The 16009-nt window shown below is 48.0% G+C and overlaps 1 pseudogene; it reads left to right on the forward strand.

Moving 5' to 3' along the window:
* The first annotated feature begins 7667 nt into the window (after nt 1-7667).
* LOC143973771 (proteinase-activated receptor 1 pseudogene) lies at nt 7668-9066 on the forward strand (annotated as a pseudogene).
* The last annotated feature ends 6943 nt before the right edge of the window (nt 9067-16009 follow it).

Raw genomic sequence — 16009 nt, forward strand, 5'->3', positions numbered from 1 at the left:
TGGTGTACAAACACTTAAATGCATTATTACATTTTGCTCTGGTGTTTTTCATATTATTTTTAGTAGTACAAATTGCACTATAGTTTTCAATGGCTGTTTGCAACATGGAAAATTTCTTGTCACTTGCCATATCCCACCCCCCATCTATCCCCATTCCACCCTCCATTAATGTCTGACCCCTAACTGACTTGTTTGTCCGATGTAATTCTAGTTCACCCTCCCCCCTCAAACCTAGTTCAAATACTCCTCCAGCCTTCCCATAAACCTCTCCCCCAGCACAGGAGACCCCCTTCCATTCAAGTGCAAACCATCTTTAGCATATAGGTTGCACCCCAATGAAAAGTCAGCCCAGTGCTCTAGAAACCCAAATCCCTCCTCCCTACACCAGGTCTTTAGCCATGCATTCAGCTCTCTAATCACCCCCTGCCTTTCCTGTGTTGCACATGGCACGGGCAATATTTCAGAGAATATCACCTTGCAGGTCCTTCCAACTTGCAGCCTAGTTCTCTAAATTGATTCTTAACCACTTCAATACAGGGCACTTAAACACCTTCCTGCCCAGACCAATTTTGAGCTTTCAGCGCTGTCGCACTTTGAATGACAATTGCGCGGTCATGCTACACTGTACCCAAATGAAATTTTTATCATTTTTTTCCCACAAATAGAGCTTTCTTTTGGTGGTATTTGATCACCTCTACGGTTTTTATTTTTTGCGCTACAAATAAAAAAATACCGAAAATTTTGAAAAAAAAAATGTTTTTTTTTGTTTCAGTTTCAAAACTTTGTAAATAAGTACGTTTTCTCCTTCACTGATGGGCACTGATGGGGTTACACTGATGGGCACTGATAAGGCGGCACTGATGGGCACCAATGTGGCACCAATGAAGTGGCACTGATGGGCGGCACGGATGGGCGACACGGATGGGCGACACGGACGGACACTGATAGGTGGCACAAATTGGCACTGATAGCTGGCACGGATGGGCGGCACGGATGGGCACGGATGGGCACGGATGGGCATGGATAGGCGGCACAGGTGGGCACTCATAGGCGGCACAGGTGGGCACTCATAGGTGGCATCGGTGTTATACTATAGTAATGGATGCCAATCAGTGCCAAACAATAATGCATGCCAATTAGTGATGCCCATTGTGGGCACTGATTGGCATCCATTATGGGCACTGATTGGCACCCATTGTGCTGACTGGCATTCCTGGTGGTCTAGGGAGGATTATGACCTTTATTACCTTTTCCCTGGTGGTCTGGTGGCGTCCCTGGTGGTCCAGTGTGGGCATCCTCGGGGGAGCTGTGCTGATAATCGATCAGCACAGACCCCCCCTGTCAGAGGAGCAGCCGATCGGCTCTCCTCTACTCGCGTCTGACAGACATGAGTGAGGGAAAGCCGATCACCGGCTCTTCCCATTTACACTGTGATCAGCCGTGATTGGACACGGCTGATCACATGGTAAAGAGTCTCCGTCGGAGACTCTTTACCGAGATCGTAGTTGCCGGGTGTCAGACTGACACCCCGCAACAACGATCGCCGCGATGCGCGCCCCCGGGGGCGCGCAGCGGCTCATAATCCTGATCACGTCATATGACGTCCGGTCAGGATTATGAAACCACTTTGCCGCCGTCAATTGCCTATAGGGCGGGCGGCAAGTGGTTAAGGAGCCTCCACCTTCCATGTATACGGTCATTGGCTCCAATGTGGACCAAGACAGCTGGGTCATGCCCAGCCCCTCCCAGTAATTTATCCACCTGGTCCACCACATGCCGAACCCTAGCACCAGGGAGACAGCAAACTATTCGGTTGAGGCGATCCTGGCGACAAATTATTCTCATCAGTCCTTCTGATTATAGAATCCCCTATAACCACCAACTGTCTAGGCCTACCTGCACTCCCCTCACCACCTCTACCAGATGGGCTGCTCTCCCGGCTGTTAGGGGGAGCAGTGACATCTAGGGCTGCCACCTCTGTGTTTGCCACCTCCACAGTTTCACCCAACTCTGCAAATTTGTTTTGATGCACAAACACAGGACCGGCCTTCCTTTTCTGCGAGCCCCTTCCACTCCCTCTAACTACATTAACCCGTCTTACTATCTGATAATCCTGACTTGCCCCTCCACATCAACCCTACTGACCACCTGCTCAGCGAGCAGAAGACCCCTTTCAAGGTTGTCCCTTCTGCCCAGTGTTGCAAGTTGCTCCTCCAGATCTCTAATGCGAGCTTCCAGAAGGGAAACCCACTCACATCTGTCAAAGCGGTATGCATCCTGGAGCTCTTGCACCAGTTTTGCATACATGTGGCACACTGTGCACTGAGCAAAACCTTCAACCCTGCTGCCACTCATTTCCCAGTTACAATACAAGTACGTAAAAGGAAGTTTAAGATGTTCCTTACAGGTTAGAGACTCCTGTCTTAACTCCTGTTTTCAACTCCTGGTTATTAACTCTCCACTTTAGTTCAAAATTCCACTTGTGTTCACAAAATCCACATGCAAACCACCATCAGGGAGCAAGATCCTGGAGGAGTTTGTATACCTACCTTTATACACCTGTGAACAATTAGCCCCTCCCCTAAATTACCAGGAAGAAAGGAAAAAAATGCTGTTTAAAAAGTGTCAGAAAAAAGGAGGGGAAAAAAGGTCTTTTATAAAAAAAAAAGTTGTAAGTGACACTGAAGGAGCGGCGGGATAGGTAGGAAGAGAACCAGTGAAGAGTGCAGTCATGGAGACCAAAGGAGTGGAGATTTTTGAGGCGGAGGGGGTGGTCCACCATGTAAAAGGCAGCAGAGAGGTCCAGGAGAAGGAGTACAGAATGGTGTCCCCTGGTTATGTGGGAGGGAAGGGAAAGGGCACAGGACACCCTTAGTAGCGATCAGCAAACAGGCAGATTGGCAGACTCAGGAAAAAGAGCCTTTAAGCTGAAGCAGCACATCTGTACTTTGTAGAATAGGCTGCTGTCTCCTATAGTAACTGAACTTTACTGACGGAAGGTGTAGGAATTCTATGTAAGAGAAGAGTCATGGAAGAGTCACCTCTAGTTCTTCTTTTTAGGTCTCCATCCCTCTGAGAATTGTTTCTGGATGTTTAGCAGGCTTTTCTCAGCATAATCTTGAACACCCGGATAGGCCTCGGATAGGCCTAGCAGCCAGGCAAGCACCTGCATAGGCCTCAGGCTTCAGGCCTAGCAGCTATGAGCTGTTTCATACACATCCACCCATACCGCAGTCTGGGCGGGAGGAACCTAGATCACCTAACTTCTTCCAAATAAATAGTCTTTCCCAGCATTCATAGCGGCCATTCTGATTGGCTGAGAAAGGTATGTTTATTCATAACCTGAATGCACTGTAGCTCATTATATTAATGTCAAAGGCAACAGCGCCACCTACTGACAAAAAGGAGAAGCCACATCTAAAGCAGGATTAGGAAGAAAGCTAATTGACCACTAAACACTACACATTAGCCAGGCTGACTACCACTCAGCACAACTAAATTTACCTGTAGCCCTGTTTTAGGTCAAGGGTGCTACACCAACAATTCAGCCTTAGTCTATGGAATGTATTTTTTGTATTTTTTGCGGAAAACATTTAACAAAAGAGATGTTTGGGGCCACAGTATACTCCAAAATAATTAGTAGCAAAGATGGGAGGACAAACTTCTTATTTACCTTTTTGAATAGCAACTTTTCTGGAGGTAGCAGGGAAACTAAAGTATATATAGGACCCTGTCGCAGCAGTACATATAACAACCTCTTGCACTTGGTTCCCTTTTGGTGTTTACACAACTAATAGTTGTAGGGTTGCCACCTGTCTGGGTTTGACCCAGACAGTCTGGGTTTTGACAGTTGTGTCCGCCTGAAACCCAGACACACATACCTGCAGTGCTGTCCAACCATCTTGGGACAAATCCAATAAATCGAATTATGACCCAGGGATGGAACCAGCCAGTGCCAAAGCAAGTTCTGGGTCCAGTGTCAGTCCAGGGCAGTGCCTACCTCTGTTCTCCCTGACTCCCCTGTCTCTCCCCCCTCACAGCGGGAGGGAAAATAGTGCTAAAGTAGAATCACTCCACTTCCCAGCTCTGCCCCCAAACTCTGGCTCCCACACCTCTTGGCTTGCATCAGCTCCTGCCAGGAAAGCAACCTAAAGGGGGTCTTTAGGGACAAAGATCGTTAATAAAAGGGGGGCTCTCTGGTCTAATGGAGGTCTCTACAGGGGGGGCACTAATATAAGGAGACTCTGAGCTAATGTAGGGGAGGTCTCTAAGGGGGGGGTGGGTGCTGGCTGCTGATCTAACCATTAGATCAGCAGTCAGCATCCTTCCTTAGAGACCCTTCATTAGATCAGAGATCTCTTATATCAGTACCCCCCCCAACTCCTGTATTATGAAGGGGGGACACTGAAAAGAAAATTGCAGTGCGCTGCTAAAATGTTGGGCTTGAAAAAAAGGTGACAACCCTGAATAGTCCACAACAAGGTCTTTACTCACAGTGTCCAAAAGGCTGCCTGACAATCAGCATCCACAGGTAGATCCTCAGTAAGGGAAATACAAGATCCTTTTCCAGTCCAGGACTTCAGAACAGTGACCTCCAGCAAATATTATCCTTTAGCAATCTTCTGCAGGCTCTCAGCCCAGCTCCTGCCGAGGCCCAGACTGCAGCTTCTTGTCACTTTGGCTATCTCCCAGGGGCAGCAGCCCCTCCAGGAGACTGGAAACCTTCTTGCAGAACAATCTGCTTAGGCCCCTGGCATATTTATCATGTCCCAGCCCAGAACCTTTAGCCAGTGCTCTCGTCCTGGGGATCAGACAAGTCCTGTCTGGGGAAAGCTCACATCCTTTAGCAATCTTCTCCTCCTCTTCTGCTGAGGCCCAGACTGCAGCTTCTTGTCACTTTGGCTATCTCCCAGGGGCAGCAGCCCCTCCAGGAGACTGTAAACCTTCTTGCAAAACAATCTGCTCAGGCCCCTGGCATATTTATCATGTCCCAGCCCAGAATCTGTAGTCAGTGCTCTCGTCCTGGGGATCAGACAAGTCCTGTCTGGGAAAGCTCACATCCTTTAGCAATCTTCTGCAAGCTCTCAACCCAACTCCTGCTGAGGCCCAAACTTCTCTGATCTCTGATCCACAGTAGAGTTCAGGGTTTACAGGTGAGCTAAACTTCATTGAGAACTCAGGTAAAGACATTACTAATCTGTTTGTAATGATACACCCCTGCAGGAGTCGCTGGATTTTGGGTTCCCATATTCCTGCACAGCAAGGCAACACACATTTTTTCGACTCTCATGCAGAGACAAGGAAACAGTCCAATAACTTGTTTTTAATGCTTTATTTGGGGGAAACAACTTGGATAGAGTATGGGATTTATGGAATGCCCAATATGACTAGAAGATTAATGAGGCCAATTTCCTTCTCTATGTAACCCAGAAAATGAACATATACTTGACTGTATTCCCTCCAGAAAAGCAATAGTCTCTATGAACTTGACAAGAAAATCCCCTTTATGGGAGCTTTGGGTCCCCAGAGTAGAATTTTAGCAAAGCTCCCACTTGGAGCTTCATGTCCTTTTTCTTGAAAATACCAGCCCACCTGGCTGCTTAGTGAATTGGATCATAGCTTGTTACCACAGTCCCAGAACAGCTTGCTTAATATTACATATGGTAGCTGTAACCATTTTTGGCCCTGGGGATGTAGAAGTACTCACACTATCCCTGGAAATTTTGTTGCCTCAGAAGAGACGACTGTTCAGTCCTCCTACTGTACAGTTCTTCTCCGCAAGCCAGGGTGCCTCTCAACTAAGGCCCCGGGATAGTAGAGATCCCTCTGTACTTTTTGCTTTCTCAGCTCCCAGCCAGGAAGAAGAGCCCCCCTAACCTGGGTCCCCTCTCAGGCCACACGACACAGCTTCCTCACTCCATCTTTCACCGACCCCCTTGCTGGCCGGACTCCACAATATTTAGGGGCTGATCCAGCCACCCTGCCAGGCCTCCTGCCTGGGGATTGGCCAAATTCCCATAAATATGCAGATTATCACTTCCTGGGAAAACCAAAGGCACAGCTGGCCCTGGTGCCTATAACCCGGCACATACTGGGTAAGCCCAGGTTGATCATGTGACCTCAGGAGGTCGGTCTCTAGGGAAATGAAAGGCACAGCTGGTCTTTATTCTTATTAGATCTTAGAAACAGATGACAAGTCCAACAGAGTATATACAAAATACAATAGAATAGGAACACCTATAAATCCCCTTTCGAATATCCAGTCCTTCTGCCCTATCTTACCAAGTATATAGACCCTCCACCCATCCAACCTCTAATTCTGATCTATATGCACCTCTGTGTCTTCCATGTATAGTATGTACATGCATTTCTCTGCCCTTCCTTCCTAGGCCTTTCCTTACTTTATTATTTTTTTCCCCTTCCACTCAAAACTTTCCTTGATAGACACATTTTTCCTTATTATTTAATAAGCAAAGGACCTGATTGGTTGATCAAACACTTTGTAGCAGTATCATCAAAGGAGCCAGCAGCATGTAAGGTCCCTCAGGTATTTTCCCAGAATTGCCCCGCAGCAGACACACATCACAGGCATTCCTTATACTCAATGAACAGTTAAGGGTGATGCGTTTCTAAAGTTTTGTAGCACCCTGATGTTTAGGCAGGGTTGCTCCTAAATTTACCTGCCAAGTGTAGCTACCTTGGCTAATTATTGATTAACTGCCTCTCTGCTGGGTCCCTGGCTTGGCACCCAAGTTACCTCTCAAGCTTTACCCCACTGGCCTGCCCAGTCCCTGGCTTGACACACAAGGCTGCTCTACAAGAGTCACCTCCGCTGGTTGGGTTTCTGGCTTGATACTCACTGAAGTTTCCCAATTCTTCACCACCACCCGGTTGGTGAGAATACTGCTCTGGTACTTGCATCAGTTACTCACTTTGGTCCCTGGTAATAAGGCTGTTGTTCCCTTAGTGGCAACAGCTTCCCCTCTACCTCCACCCATGACAGGTTCTCCGGCCGGCAGAACCGTCACTTCTGGTTGGACTGCACGCCGCAATCCCTGCGCTGCTCTCTTGCTTCTGGATAGTTCCTCATACAGCCTAGAAGCCAGATGGGCCTGGGATAGGCCCAAACTCTGGCCTAGCAGCCCGGGCAATACAACACACGTCTACCCAGACAGCCATCCAGGTGGCACAGAACCCCAATCACCTGACTCCACCCAAATATATAGGGCTCCCCAGGAGGCCATAGGATAAAAAAAAACCCTGCCCATTGGCAGAGATACCCCATATACTCATAACCCGACCTTGCATTTACCATTTCATATCTAATGTCACCAAGTACCCGGCCACCTAGTGGTAGAAGAAAAAAGTGCAACAAGACCAAACTTAGGGAGAAATCAATAGATCTCTAACAATCAACCAGTATAACTACTACTGGCAAGTAAATTTGTGAGGAGCTCCTTCCCTAAACTACAGGGTGCTACACATTGGAATCATCAGCAGGTCTCCGGGCACCAAAAATTAAGGGGACATACGAGAAATCCCCAGCTGCTCTTGTTTGATGTAATGTGAAAAATGCTGCAAAATATTTCTGGTAAATGATTTCACCTCATATTTTGATTTTTTCAGGTAATAACAATTGGGTGGACTCAGCAAAACAAATTGAGGCCCACATACTACACAATATGTTTTTAGATGAATATAAGAAGTATATGAACAGTTGGTTGGTGACGAAGTTTGTGCCCTCCATCTATACCGTGGTTCTCCTCGTGGCTCTTCCTCTCAATATAATGGCGATCATCGTGTTCCTGGTGAAGGTGAAGGTGAAGAAGCCGGCAGTGGTGTACCTGCTGAACCTAGCCGCTGCTGATGTTCTCTTTGTCAGTATTCTTCCTTTTCACATTGTGTATAGATTCTTAGGAAATAACTGGCTGATGGGGGAAGGGATGTGCCGATTAATCACGGCCATGTATTTAAGTAACATGTGTGGATCCATCCTGCTGATGACGAGTATCAGTGTGGACCGGTTCCTGGCTCTGGTCTACCCGGTCCAGTCCCTTCCCTGGCGCACAGTGAGAAGATCCTGGCTGGTGTGTTGCTTCATCTGGGTGATATCGATGGTCAGCACCGTGCCGGTTCTCATAAGACAACTAACCCGACCATTTCCCGACCTGAATATCACAACTTGTTATGATGTTCAGGATGCCGAATCGGTTGAAAGGTTTTATGTTCACTACATTTTCCCCATTTATATCTCACTTTTCTATTTCTTACCTTTAATTATTACAACCTTCTGTTACGTTGGAATCGTCCGCAGTCTCAGAGCACCGACCATGAAGGGCGCCCAGAAGAGATCCCGAGCCGTCCTCCTGTCTGTGGTTGTGTTGTGTGTGTTTGTCCTCTGCTTTGGCCCAGCCAATGTTATTTGGTTCATGCATTTCCTGCAGGTCTATAACCAAGCCAGTAACTTCCTGTACGTCGTCTACGTCATCAGTGTCAGTGTGAGCAGTGTCAGTTGTTGTCTGGATCCTCTGATCTATTACTATGCGTCCTCGGAGTGGCAGAGACACGTCTACAGCCTGCTGGGATGTAAGAGAGGACAGACTCCACCAGTAGGCCATCAGCGGGTCCTCCTCCACAAAGACCAGATACCGAAAACTCCCAACAAAGCTTCTGAAACTTCCCGGATTATATAACTGGAGGAGGCCGAACATTTCCAGAAAGTGATCCCCTTTATAAAGAAAAATAACTTGTATCTGCTTTACTAATAGTTATATGAGAGTATTAAGCGCTTCCAGTATATGCTGATGATGGGTTCTTTATATAACAGGCTCACTCGCTAGAAAGATGTTGTTACAATTGATAGAAGGTCATTGGGACGTGTTGTTAGAATGCCGTCACCAAAGATCTACTGCTTTGCTGCTTATCTGTCACCTCTATTCCCAGAGATCAGCAGCCATGCTGGTACATGTAGTTCAGTGGCTTTCATTTGCAAGGTTTTGATGTTACCTGTTATCCCAGAAGACTAGTTATCCACCTGCTGTTGAATCGATTAGCTACACGCCCATCCCGGCCGGGCCATCTCATTCCATTTATCCACTTTAGCTCCGGAAGGATTTATCCACGTCCTGATCAGGCCATTTTTTGCGATGCGGCACCGCGTCGCCTTATCTGACAATTGCGCGGTCGTGCGACCAAACAAAATATTTTTTACTTTAATTTTTTTTTTACTTTTTGCGCTATAAACAAAAAAAAAGAGCTACAATTTTGAAAAAAAAAACAATATTTTTTACTTTCTGCTATAATAAATATCCCCAAAAAAATGTAAAAAAGCAAATTTCTTCCTCAGTTTAGGCCGATATATATACTGCTACATATTTTTGGTAAAAAAAAAAATACCAGTTACACTTACCGGTAACAGGTTTTCTGGGAAATCTTCCAGGACGGCACACCTGAGATGACTGGTCTTACCTGACTGGAAATACAATCAACAACAGAGTTTAAAAGTCCCCGCATCTCCCTCCGACCCACAGTGCCAAAGTATAGGCCCACACCAGTGTCAGAGGGAACATTCTGTGAAGAATGAAAACATCACCAACATATAAGGATAGGGAAGTAGGCCTGCCTTTCTGGAAGATTTCCCAGAAAACCCCTTACCAGTAAGTGTAACTGGTAATTTTCTCCAGTCATCTTCCAGGACGGTACACCTGAGACGATGAGCAAGAAGTTCAGGCCTACCTTAGGGTGGGGCCACCGCCTGTAGGACCTTCCTGCCAAACACCAAGTCCTGGGGGGACAACAGCTCCACTCTGTAGTGCCTCACAAACGTCTCATGGCTCGTCCATGTTGCTGCCTTGCAACATGGACGCCGGCCCTCTCTGCCCAGGAGGTCGCCAGAGATATAGTTGAGTGCACCTTAAGGTGGACTGGTACCGGCTTACCCGAGAGCCTATAAGCTATCGCTATGTTCTGTTTGATCCACCTTGCTATTGTTGGTTTGGAGGCCTGCAAATCCTTACTTTGGCCAGAAAAGGGGATCAGTAGATGGTTTTATCTCCTAAATTCTCTCACCCTTTCTAGATAGACTAGGAGACAGCGCCTAACGTCTAAGAGGTGGAATCTTTCTTCCTTCTCATTTTTAGGACTCTGGCAGAAGGATGGAAGGATAATCTCCTGTGACCTGTGAAACTCAGAAGTCACTTTTGGTAAATATAGAGGATCCTGTCTGAGGATTACCCTATCCTCCAGGATCAGAAAAAATGGCTCTTTAATCGTCAGAGCTTGTAGGTCGCCAATCCTTCTAGCTGTGGTAATGGCCAGAAGGAAGGCCAACTGAAGGAAATTTAAAGAAAACTTGAGCCACCGGCAAAAAAGGCCCTTTCGATAGGGCATCCAATACCAGGGATAAATCCCACGGTGGGAACCTGATTGTCCTTACCAGGGCTAACCTCTCCCTGGCCAACAAAAACCTTTTTACAAGGGGGTCTCGAGCCAGACTTCTGTCAAAAGGGCCACTACCTGAACCCTAAGGGTGCTAACCGCTAACCCCTGGTCCACCCCATCCTGAAGGAAATACAGAACGGTTGGAACCGTTTGGAAGGCTTCCTCTTTTGACTGAAGCCAACGGGAGAAGACCTTCCAGACTTTAGCGTATGTCTGTCTGGTGACCTTCTTTCTACTGAGTAAGAGTGTATCAATCACCTTCTCCGAGCATCTCCTATCCCTGAGGATTTCCCTCTCAAATGCCAGGCCATCAGAGAGAAAGCCTGGGTCGGGATGAACGATTGGGCCCTGGCAAAGGAGATCTCTCTGAACTGGAAGACGCAGCGGAGGAACAACCGACCATCTCCATATGGTGGGGAACCAAGCCTTCTTCAGGCTACCAAGGTGCGATCAGAATGATGTCTCCCCTCGACTGCGATAGCTTCTGCAACACCAGAGGTATGAGCATTAGGAGAGGGAATGCGTACGCCAGAGCAAAATCCCAGTTCTGAACGAAGGCGTCCACCCCCAAGGATCCCTGCTCCCTGGTGAGGGAGAAGAACCTCCGAACCTTCGTGTTTTTCTGGCGGGCAAACAAATCTATCTCTGGCTTGCCGAAATGACGGCTTACCAGAGCAAAAACTTCCTTGTTCAGCTCCCACTCTCCCTGATGAACGGGCCGCCTGCTGAGAAAATCTGCCTGAAGGTTGAGTGAGCCTTTCATGTGGACTTCTGAAAGTGAGAGAATATTCTCCTCTGCTTCCCCTAGGATCTCTTGAGTTAATCTCCTCAAACTGCCTGACCTTGTCCCCCCTTGGCGGTTCAGGTAGGACACTGTTACCAGGCTGTCCGAGAAGACTTGCACCTCCCTGCCTTGGATCTGCTTCTTGAAAAAGCTTAGCGCCTTTCCAACTGCCAAAAGTTCCTTGAAGTCATGAGCCCCAGAACTCTCATGATGTTCCTTAACTAGACCTCTCCAGACTCAAGGAGAGCCCCCACTGCTCCTTGAACCTTTGAAATCTTTTCTGGAGGAAGAAATATTCTTTGAGCCACCGAATCTAGCTGGTACCCTAAGTACACCTTGGACTGCGATGGGTCCAGGAAGGACTTCTCCCGGCTGACCATCCAACCCAAGGAATCTAGGGTGGACAACACTATGTCCCTGTCTACCAAAAGCTGTTCTCGGGCTGGGCTGTAGATCAGCAAATCGCCTAAGTATGGTATCAGTGCTATCCCCTGGAGGTGTAGGAAAGATACCACTTCGGTGAGGACCTTGGTGAAGATCCTCGTTGCCGCAAGGCCGAAAGGGAGGGCCCTGAACTGCGAATGCTCCACCCCCCACTCTGTGAGTACCGTGAAAAGCAGGTACTTCTGGTGTACATGTAAATACGCGTCTCTCAGATCTAGCGTTCTCATGAAGACCCCTTTCTGGAGATGTTTTCTTACAGAATAAATACTCTCCATCCTGAACTTTTTGTATAGCAAGTACTGGTTTAAATTTTATGATTAACCGAAACTTGACTGATGGCTTCGGGAGCATGAAAATATGAGACTAAAACCCGAGTGTCCACTGACTCACTGGCACCGGAATAATTACTTCCTGCTCTGCGAGTTCTCGAATACTTCCCAAAAGGCCCCTCGCTCTGAGTGGGTCCTTGGAAAGACAGGTAACAAGACATTTGAGGGGGATTTGCCTGAAATTCCAACCTGTATCCCTCTCTTACGAGACTTAAGATATAAGGACTCTGTGTGATTTTCTCCCATTGAGGGAGGAACCAAAAGAGCCTTGCGCCAACCTTTATGCTGGCATCATTTGGTTTCTTTGTTGGAAGGTCCAGAACTGGAAAAAAGGATCCCGAGCCCCCACTTTTTTCTCTAATCACTTTTACTCTTAGACTGACCCTTTGCCGAAGGGCCTTGAAAAAATTTCTTCCCTCTCTCTCTTTGGCTTTATAGGGAATTCCTTACCCTTCTCTGTGGATCGGGAAAGCACTTGCTCAAGTCCCGAACCAAACAACAGGGAGCCTTCAAAAGGAATACCACACAATCGGGACTTAGAGGTAAAATCTCCATCCCATGTTTTTACCCATAGGGGCTTCCTAGCGGAGTTCACTAGTACCGCTGACTAAGCAGTCGTTCTCACTGTCTCCACCACTGCGTCTGCCAAATAGGCTACAGCTCTCTCAAATCACTTACTTGGACTATTTTTTACGCGAGACGTGGTCCATCAACCTATTGAGCCAAGCGTCTGCATTTCTGGCCACACAAGCTGAGGCCAATGCTGGGCACATAGCTGCAGCATTAGCCTCCCAGGCTCTACGTAACACGTTCTCCGATTTTTTATCCATCTGATCCTGAATGTTGCCTGAGTCCTCGAAGGACAGGTCCAACCTCTTGGAAATCTGCGCTAAGGACGCATCCAAGTGAGGGACCTTAAAGAATTTCTCTTCCTCTTCTTCCTTAAAAGGGCATCTACGCTTCCAGGTCTTTAGCTTTAGAAGCTTGCACTCAGGCACTTTCCATTCCCTTAGAATTATATCTTTAAGGGACTGGTGTACCGGGAAGGATTTAGCTTGCAGCTTACCCAGACCCCTATACACCCTATCCTCTGACGTCCTCTGACATATAAATGGCTTTAAGAAGACCCTCCATATCCTCAGCTGAAAACAGGTGTCCCCCAGGTCTAGCCTCCACCTGGCTGTCCTGATCAGAATCTTCCCCTTCCTCTCGGAGCTTATCTCTGAAGCCTAACCCTCTTCTTCGTCTGAATGGTAGGGGGTAGGTTCCTGGGACCTTCCCGTATAACCGGTGGACATGTCCTCCTGTGAGGTGGGCTATCCTTTCCTGACGGGATCAGGACCTGCCGTTTTTCAAACGTTGTCCTAAAGGATTGAACGGTTGCTAGCATCTCTGACTGCAGTGCCCGGCATTCCTTCACAACCTGTGCTGTCTCCTTGCCTGCAAGCTTAAAGATGCATTTGTCACAAAAAGGCTTGCTGTGGTTTTGCGAATGTTAATCGTTACAATACCCACAGCGTCTAGACTTGGAAGTAGCTTTGGGTTTAGACCTACTGGTCGACCTCTGGGCAGGACATTCTGGACCTATGAAGGACAAATCAAGCCATTAAGCTACCCGGTGTCACCCCAAATCCCTCCCCTCCCCCACAGCAGGATCACTCACCCCTTATGGCGACCTCAGCAGCTGCTTGTTCAGGTCCACCCTCCTTCTCCATACTTTTCCGACTTTTAAACTCTGTTGTTGATTGTGTTTCCTGTCAGGTGAGACCAGTCATCTCAGTTGTGCCGTCCTGGAAGATGACTGGGGAAAATCACAATAAGCGTATATTGATTGGTTTGGGCAAAAGTTATAGCGTCTACAAAATAGGCAATAGGTTTATGGCATTTTTATTATTTTTTATACTAGTAATGGCAAAGATCAGCAATTTTTAGCAGGACTGTGGCATTGCGGCGGACAGATCGGACACTTTTGACACTTTTTTGGGACCGTTGACATTTATACAACAATCAGAGCTAAAAGTAGCCACATGCGTCCTAGGGAATGATTCTAACTGTGACTGACTGGAGGAGGAGAGAGATCACTGTTCCTGATCACTAGAAACAGACAATCTCTCTCTACTCCCCTGACAGAAAGGAGATCTGTCCGTTTACATTTATCATATTGTCATGGTTATGCAGTGATCTTCCTGTTTGCTTACCTCCCCTCATGTGTTCAGGCTAAGAGGCCAGCCACTTCCACCTGGTGGTTTTTATAACCTCTCCTCTAAGCATGGCTCCACCCCAGGCCCTATCAGGGAACCTTATATTAACCTGTGCACTGCAAGCCAAGAGTGCTGATCAACCATTGTGTATTTCTTTGTGTGTTTAGCTTCCTGTTACCTGCCGTGTGCTCTTCTGTTGTTCTGTTACCGACTCTTGGCGTATCTTTGACTATCCCTGTTTGCCTGTGATCCTGACCTTTTGGTGTGTCCCTGACTATTCCTGTCTTCCTGTTGCCTACTATGGGTGTGAGCTAGGGGATCCTGGGGGTCGCGACCTGGAGCCAGTTGCAGCCAAGTCCATCCTCACCACTCGAGGCTCTGGTGAACACCTGCTGGCTCTTAGACTCCGCGCCCCAGGGAATCTTATGCTCTAACCCCGGTGGGACCTGTCTCCCGTCTGCAGCAGTCAGCCGTAGGGTCCACAACCTTGCGGTGCACTCCTGATCCCTACGGTGTGCATCTGTCACCTCGCCTCAAGGTGACCTGACACAGATCTCCATTCTGTCTCTCTGAGGAGTGATCACAGGTGCCGGGTGGACATTGGATGGTGGCTGGTCGGCAAGCGGTTAACTGCTCTAATACCATAGGACAGGGATATGCAATTAGCGGACCTCCAGCTGCTGCAAAACTACAAGTCCCATCATGCCTCTGCCCCTGGGTGTCATGCTTGTGGTTGTCAGAGTCTTGCTATGCCTCATGTGAATTGTAGTTCTGCAACAGCTGGAGGTCCGCTAATTGCATATCCCTGCCATAGGACATACCCGTACGTTCTCTATTGGAAGTGGGAATACCGGGTTCATGGTTGCAGCTGTATTGTTTTCAGACGGCGAAGCTGAACACTGTAAAAGCAATCCTAGACTAAACAGCTGCTGGATTGCTTTTACAGGTGGTGGAAGTGGCCCCCCTCCTGCTGCCTTCTCAGGTTCTCTCAACCCACCTGGGAACCTGAAATTGCAGCCAGCAGTTCCATCAGCTGACCAAAGAGGTGATTGAGGACCAGAACATCCCAGATCATCTCTATGGTCTAAGAAACCAAAAGCGATGAGTATTTTTGTCACTTCCCGGTTCAGCCTTTTGTTTACTGGCCGGGTACTAGCCAGTGAAGACCAAGGTGTGTCTGATCAGCTGCTGCGTGTGAGGTAACACCGCCAACATTATAGTGAGAGCAATAATTCTAGGACCAGTCCTCCTGTGCAACTCTAAACTGATAACCCATAAAGGCATTAAAAGCAGTGCCTATGACCCCACCCTATGTTCATCGTACCGCCCTATATCGCTGTTAAATGTGGACGTGAAAATATTGGCCAAAATCCTGGCCAACAGACTAAGCTTAGTCACCACGCCCCTTGTCCATAGTGACCAAACAGGCTTTATGCCGGGCAGAGGCACAGACATTAATATCAGGTGCCTACTCACACACACATAGAGCGGTCGGGGGGGGAGGCGGGTGCGGTGGCCTCACTCGATGCGGAGAAGGCTTTCGACTCTGTTGAGTGGGGTTACCTATGGGAGGTGCTCTCGAGATTCGGATTTTGCCCGGGATTTACAAACTGGCTCCGCATGTTGTACCACAGCCCCTCCGCTAGAATCCGTACCAATGGCTGCCTCTCTGGGCAGTTTCAGCTGGCTCGGGGCATGAGACAGGGCTGCTCCCTCTCTCTGGCCTTATTTGCCCTCGTGATGGATCCCCTGGCTATTTTGCTGAGAGCGGATCCTGGGATAAAGGGAATACAGGTAGGGCCAATCAAAGA

This window comes from Lithobates pipiens, unplaced genomic scaffold, assembly GCF_037356315.1.
Source record: "Lithobates pipiens isolate NorthernLeopardFrog02 unplaced genomic scaffold, aLitPip1_a1.2 Scaffold_96, whole genome shotgun sequence".
NCBI classification, from domain to species: Eukaryota; Metazoa; Chordata; class Amphibia; order Anura; family Ranidae; genus Lithobates; species Lithobates pipiens.